Source organism: Mandrillus leucophaeus, unplaced genomic scaffold, assembly GCF_000951045.1.
Source record: "Mandrillus leucophaeus isolate KB7577 unplaced genomic scaffold, Mleu.le_1.0 Scaffold73, whole genome shotgun sequence".
NCBI classification, from domain to species: Eukaryota; Metazoa; Chordata; class Mammalia; order Primates; family Cercopithecidae; genus Mandrillus; species Mandrillus leucophaeus.
This window is the reverse complement of record NW_012107919.1, coordinates 1590958-1597767: the sequence shown is the minus strand read 5'-3', so window position 1 is coordinate 1597767 and position 6810 is coordinate 1590958. Positions and strand designations below refer to the sequence as shown.

The 6810-nt window shown below is 44.5% G+C and overlaps 1 long non-coding RNA gene across 1 annotated transcript in view; it reads right to left on the bottom strand.

The window, feature by feature from the left end:
• Nucleotides 1–2457: 2457 nt before the first annotated feature.
• The window catches only part of LOC105528696, a 24601-nt gene continuing 20248 nt past the window's right edge, over nucleotides 2458–6810 (bottom strand). The window contains exon 3 of the long non-coding RNA XR_001004396.1: nucleotides 2458–2610. This is a non-coding gene — a long non-coding RNA (uncharacterized LOC105528696). The remainder of the gene's footprint in view (nucleotides 2611–6810) is intronic.

Sequence of the window (6810 nt, the reverse complement as noted above, 5' to 3'; positions counted from 1 at the left end):
TGCTCTTCACCCTAATTGTAACAGCTTCCAGGCTATTCTGTTGTATCAGTGTGCTTCCATTTATTTAACAAATTTCTTAGTGTTAGATGTTTAGGTTGCTTCGACTTTCCACTATTACAAGCAACACTGCACCATCTTTTCCATGATAGCTCCTGGGGGCAGGGTGGGGTAGGAGTACAGGGTGAGCCTCCCAAAGCCCAGCTGGTGAGCCTCCCAAACCCAGCCAGTGAACAGTGATGGATGAGTCTCTGGGGTTGGGGTGGAGGTGGTGGGCAGGCAAGGCCAAGCTCATTAGCATGACAGAGGGGTTTCAAACTCCACAACAATATCTATTTTAAAAAATTAATAGGATCAAGGAAATATTTATGTCCCAAGGAGAAGAGCAATAGGGTGTTTTCAGCTTTGGATCCAGAGAAAGATAGGTGATGCAGTGAATGTAGATTTGTGGATATGCGATGGTGTTGCTTGGAATAAACATTGGTTAGAAGCTGCCTGTTGCTTCAGCCCTGCCCCACCCTATAGGAAGAAAAACTAACAAAGCCATTCCCTGCAAGAAACACATTCGTCATCCAAGGGGCCATGGGTGATGATGATGTGGCCTTCAGAGGAATTTAGAACTGTCATCAAATGCTCCATAGGAAAGAATATGCATTACTTTTGTAGTCAGGAAAAAGACAGTTTGTGTTTTGTTTGCACACAGATACTGTCTTGTGTGTTATTATGCCTCCATATTTCCAGTTGGCAGAGGGGTGGCCTGAGTTGGAGGAGGGAACAACAAATGGACTTGAACTTGAAAAGAAATGGTCGGCAAACAAAATTTGGACACATGCTACAACATGCATAAACCTTGAAGACATTACGCTAAGTGAAAAAGGCAGCCACAAAAAGCAAATACTGTATGATTACACCTATATGAGATGCTGAGAAGAGTCGAAATAGAGAATAGAATGGTCGTTGCTGGTGTGGGACAGTGGAGGAGGAATGTGATGGCAGGGGGTGTTGGTGTTGTTTAATAGATACACAGTGTCAGTTTGGGATGATTAAAATGTTCTAGAGAGGGATGGTGGTGATGGTTGCACAGCATTGTGAATATACGCCATGTTGCTGAAGTGCATACCTAAGAAGGGTTAAAATGGAAAATTGTGCGTTATATATATTTTATCACAATTAAAAAAGAAAAAAGGAAATGGTCAGAGCTCATCTAGGAATCCCAGACCAGAAGATGGGAAAAAAACATGAGATAATAGCAAGAGCCACATGGCCATGTAGACAGGAAAAACAGAGCAATGACTCACATTTATGTGCTAAGTGTTTTATATATTTATTCAATGAATCTCATAACAACTCCATGAGGCAGATCATTATTTTCCCTACTTTATGAGGGGGGAACTGAGCTTTAGTGAGGTCTAGCAGCTTCCCAAGGTGGCATTGAGCAGAGCTGGAATTCAAACCCAGGTCTGCTATGTCCAAAATCTGCTTTCATGACATTTATAAATGTCCTTTTCTACTACAGGATGTGCTTTGTGTATTTGTTTCACCCAATCCACATAAGAACTGGGTCAATTTGTTATCATTATCCCATTTTACAGATGAAGAAACTAAGACTTAAATAAAGATTAGGAGATTTCCCTAACTGCACATAGTTAATGAGTAGTAGAGTCTGTATCTGAGCCGAGGCTTGCCTGGATTTGAAACCCATGTGAGGTTTTTCTATGATTTGCTGGCTTAGACCAAGCTTCAAGATAGTGTCTCAAGCATACTCTTTTCAGTCTGGCTCTCTGCCATACCAGGAGCAGGGAGATTATTTGCTGGAATTCTCTGGTATTATAGTTTGATGGTTTTTTGGGATGTGGAGTCTCACTCTATTGCCTAGGCTGGAGTGCAGTTGTGTGATTACCGCTCACTGCAGCCTCAACCTCCAGAGCTCAAGCAATCCTCCCACCCCAGCCTCGCAAGTAGCTGGAACCACAGGCAGGCACCACCAAGACTAGCTAATTTATTTTTATTTTTTGTAGAGGCAGAGTCTTGCCATGATGTCCAGGCAGGTCTCAAACTCTTGGGCTCAAATGGCGTCCCCTACTTGGATACCCAAAGTGCTGAGATTACAGTTGTGAACCATCATGCCTGACCTATAGTTTGATGTTTTAAGATGGTCTCTGGCTTATAGGGCCTCTTCTTCAACTTCTTAGAAGTCGTTCAAGTCCTTGCCTTAGAGGCAAGTCCTGCCTTCATTGATTTTCTGAGGACTCCTGACTCCAAAACAATCTTTACTTGAGAAATAAGTGCTCCCTGAGACATTGCATTACAAGGATCTATTGACTCATCTGTCTTGTTTACCAGGTTGTAAGTTCTAAGAGGGTGTAGGTTCTGCCTGATTTATCTCAATGCCTAGCAGTATGCTCGACTCATAGGAAGGAATCATTAAATAGTTGTCGAGAGAATGAATAAGCCAGAGGGACAAATAAAAGCTTCTTTATTAACGCTTCAAGATGAGACTTCTCTGGTTCAAAAATGAAATGATCCAGGAAGAACACCAGTCAGCTTTTCCTCTGATCTTGGTGTTCACCTCTATTCGTCTGAGAGCTATGGATTGGGCCCCTGCTGGGTGGGCTGGGGAAACAGAAATAATAGGTTCAGGCCAGGAGCAGTGGCTCATGCCTGTAATCCCAGCACTTTGGGAGGCCGAGGCAGGTGGATTGTTTGAGGTCAGGAGTTTGAGACCAGCCTGGCCAACATGGTGAAACCCTGTCTCTATATACAAATACAAAATTAGCCAGGCATGGAGGTTCACGCCTGTAACTCTAGCTACACAGGTGGCGGAGGCAGGAGAATCCCTTGAACCTGGGAGGTGGAGGTTGCAGTGAGTTGAGATCCCACCACTGCTCTCTAGCCTGGGTGACAGAGTCAGTGAGACTCCATTTCAAAAAAAGAAAAAAAAGAAAGAAAATAAACAATAGGTGCAACCCCTGTTTTTAAAGAGATTTACAGTCTAGATGGGTGAAGCAAAATTATACACGAATCCTGTAAACAGTGTCCTGTTGAGTCTGTTGAGTGTCCTGAAGAGAGGTGAAATTTCTGGAGAAAAACACGAACAGGGACATAGTGAAGTTGTTAAGACCCCCAGGCCTTAGCATCTAGGGTGCCTGCTGGCTTTGTGGCCCTGGAAAGATTACCTAAATCCCCTGACTCAGTTTCCTCATGTGGAGAAAAAAAGGGGGGCTTAGTAGATTGAGTCACATGCCTCCCAAAAGATGTTGAAGTTCTAACCGTCAGTACCTGTGAATGTGAAACAGGGTCTTTGCAGATGATCAAGTTAAGGTGGAGTCCTTAAGGTGAGTTCTAATCCAATATCAGTGTTGTCCTTAAAAAAGGGGAAATTTGGAAACAGAGACAGAGAGAAGACGAAGTGAAGACATAGGGAGAAGATGGTCATCTCCAAGCCAAGGAAGGCCTAGGGCTTGGGGAGTGGCCTGGAACAGACTTTCCCTCACAGCCTTCAGGAGGAACCAGCCAGACTGACACCTTGACTTTGGACTTCTTATCTCCAGAACAGCAAGAGAATAAATGACTGCTGTTTAAGCTACCTAGTTTTTATGGGTCTTTGTTATGGCAGCCTTACCCATCAAATGCAGAATACTTATTTCCTGAAGATGTGAGGATCTGGGAGATGATGTAAGAGTCCAGCACCATCATTGGCCCCTGTATGTCCTTGACAGTGGGGACAGGATGACTACTTTTGATCTTAGGGAATCAGGCAAGGCCTCACAGAAGTGTTTGCATTTGGATTGAGGCATGAAGGCTGGGTAGGGTGTCAGGATTGGGCGGATGCAGAGGAGGGCTTCATCACACTGTCATTTGCAATGCCATCTTGGTCCCAGAGAGGACATAGGCCCAGAGGCAAGTAGCCACTGGGTGATGCAGGGGATCTCAGTAATTTTTACCTGGCCGGTATTCCTTTTCTCTTCTTCTGGCAACAGACACTCATTTTTCCCTTATCAAAGCCACTTCCAATCACTTCTTGGCCCTCCCCAGGCTGGCCAATGAGAGTTCTCCAATTCCCTGGGTCTCACGATGGGCCCAGAAGGGAGCATATGCCCCACCCAGGCCAACCCGAGTTCTCACTAGGGACAGATAGAGGTCCTGAGAAAAGGAGGGTTTCTCTTCCTCTGGGAGAAGAAACAGGGAGGACAATAAACTTGGTGATTCTCAGGGACATTTTCCCTGACTACCTGGAGGAAGCCATCATCAGATGAGGGAAGGAGGCTAATGTGCAAAGAGAAGTAAATCTGAGAGAAGGAGAGTGATGGAGATGTGGAGATGGATGAATGGAGAGAGGGTGAGAGATTGAGAGAGAGATTGAGAGAGAGAGAGAGAGAGAGAGAGAGAGAGAGTTTTCTGGTCTCTACTTACAAGGGCACTAATCCCATCATGAGGGCCCCACCTTCATGACCTCATCTAAATCTAGTTACCTCAAGTCCCATCTCCAAATACCATCACGCTGGAAGTCAGGGTTTCAATATTTGAGTTTTGGGGAACACAATTCAGTCCATAGCAGGGATGTATTAAGCTTACAGAATTCACTGTGACAGTGCCTTTGCAAATTGGTTTTGACTACATGTTCATATAAAACCTATTTATTGATTGAAACCTAGTGATGAATTCTGCCCTTTTTTTGAACACTCAAAATGTATGCCCAGAACAGTGCCTGGCACATAGTAGACATCCAATAAGTAGTTGGCGAATACATGATTGGATTATTTGCAGTGGACTCTATTTTCTGTCTCCTTCAACATTCTGGCTTTGCTGGACTTCTCCTTTTAGTTCCACACTCTGTCTCTCAAATCCTGCGCACATGACAGTCCCCCTTCCAGGAACCCTCTGCGTCCACCTAAAAAATATTAATTGAGTGCTTTTTATGTGCCAGGCACTTGCATAGGTACTGGGGATACCACAGTGACAGAGACAAATTTCCACCCTCATGGAGCTTATATCCTGGTAGGGTTAGAAAGACAATAAAGAAAAATAAATGCATGAACTATATGCTATGTTAGATGAAAAAAAAAGAGATATAGAGAAAGCTACAGCCAGGAAGGGGGATGGGGTGTGTGGGTAGGTGGGGGCCAGTTGTGAGAATTTTAATAAGAAGGTGACAGTTGGCCGGGCGCGGTGGCTCACCCCTGTAATCCCAGCACTTTGGGAGGCTGGGGCGGGCGGATCACGAGGTCCGGAGATCCAGACCATCCCGGCCAACATGGTGAAACCCCGTCTCTACTGAAAATACAAAAAATTAGCCAGGCATGTTGGCGGGATTCTGTAGTCCCAGTTGCTTGGGAGGCTGAGGCGGGAGAATGGCGTGAACCCGGGAGGTGGAGCTTGCAGTGAGCCGAGATCGCGCCACTGCACTCCAGCCTGGGAGATAGCGAGACTCCGTAAAAAAAAAAAAAAAAAAAAAAAAAAAGAAGGTGATAGCTGACCAGTAACTCCCATTCATCTTTCAGGTCCTCCTTGAACCCCAAGACAAGGTGAATCCTCCCTGTTTCAGGTTCCATGGTATATTCATTTCCTTTGTCATTACAATCATTATAGCTGCAATTACCCTACAAAAACTGTCTTTCCTGCTGGACTGGAGCTTCACAAGACCAGGGACCATGTCATCTTGTTTATCACTCTATCCTAGCACCTGGGACTGTGCCTTGTCCATGTAAGTGACACTCTACAAATATTTACTGAGTGAACAGATAAGTGAAAAATGGAGATTACTTTAAAAAATATCCTGTTTCCTTACTTACTATGTGTACACAGAGGGGGAATTTGCAATATAAATAATCTCCACTATGTTTCTTTGGTTGTACATATTAGGAAATTTGGAAAGCAGAGTGTCAAATAAACAATGAGCCCAACATTATTGTAGTGCAGGGCTTCTTAAAGTGGAATGTGCACACTAGTCGCTGGCAGATTGTATTTTTCTCTTTCTTTTCTTTTCTTTTCTTTTTTTGGAGATGGAGTCTTGCTCTGTAGCCAGGCTGGAGTGCAGTGGTGTGATCTCGGCTTACTGCAACGTCTGCCTCCCGGGTTCAAGCAATTCTCCTACCTCAGCCTCCTGAGTAGCTGGGACTACAGAGACATGCCACCACGCCAGCTAATTTTTGTATTTTTAGTAGAGACGGGGTTTCACCATGTTGGCCAGGATGGTCTCCATCTCTTGAGCTCATGATCCGCCCACCTCGGTCTCCCAAAGTGCTGGGACAGATTGTAGTTTTCAAAGATGGCTGCAGCAATATGTCTTTCCCCATGTACTCTTCTTTGACATGCCAACCATTGAAAGCTGGGGTTTACCTCCCTCACCTCCCCCGAGTCTGAATGGGACCATGACTACAGTGGAAGTGACATTTTATAGCTTTTTAGAGATGTTTGCTTTGGAACTCAGCCACCAGGCTGTGCGGAGACTTGATCTTGGGATCTTTCTTGGAGCTATTTAAAATAATTTCTCTTTCTCCTGGATTTGAAGCAGGGAAGGTGAAAGCCTGGAGCTGCTGGGAATGTATCACGTGGTAGGAGGATGCTCAAGAGTGACACCCACACAGGAAAGCAGAGCTGACACACAGAAAGACCAAATCTTGTTGATTGTTTGAGATCCTTGACCCAGCCATGCCTGAAGTCACCTTAGAATTTTCACTTGGATGAGTCTTCCTTCCTTTCTTTCTTTCCTTCTTTCTCTCTTTCTCTTTCTCTCTCTCTCTTTCTTTCTTTCTTTCTTTCTTTCTTTCTTTCTTTCTTTCTTTCTTTCTTTCTTTCTTTCTTTCTTTCTTT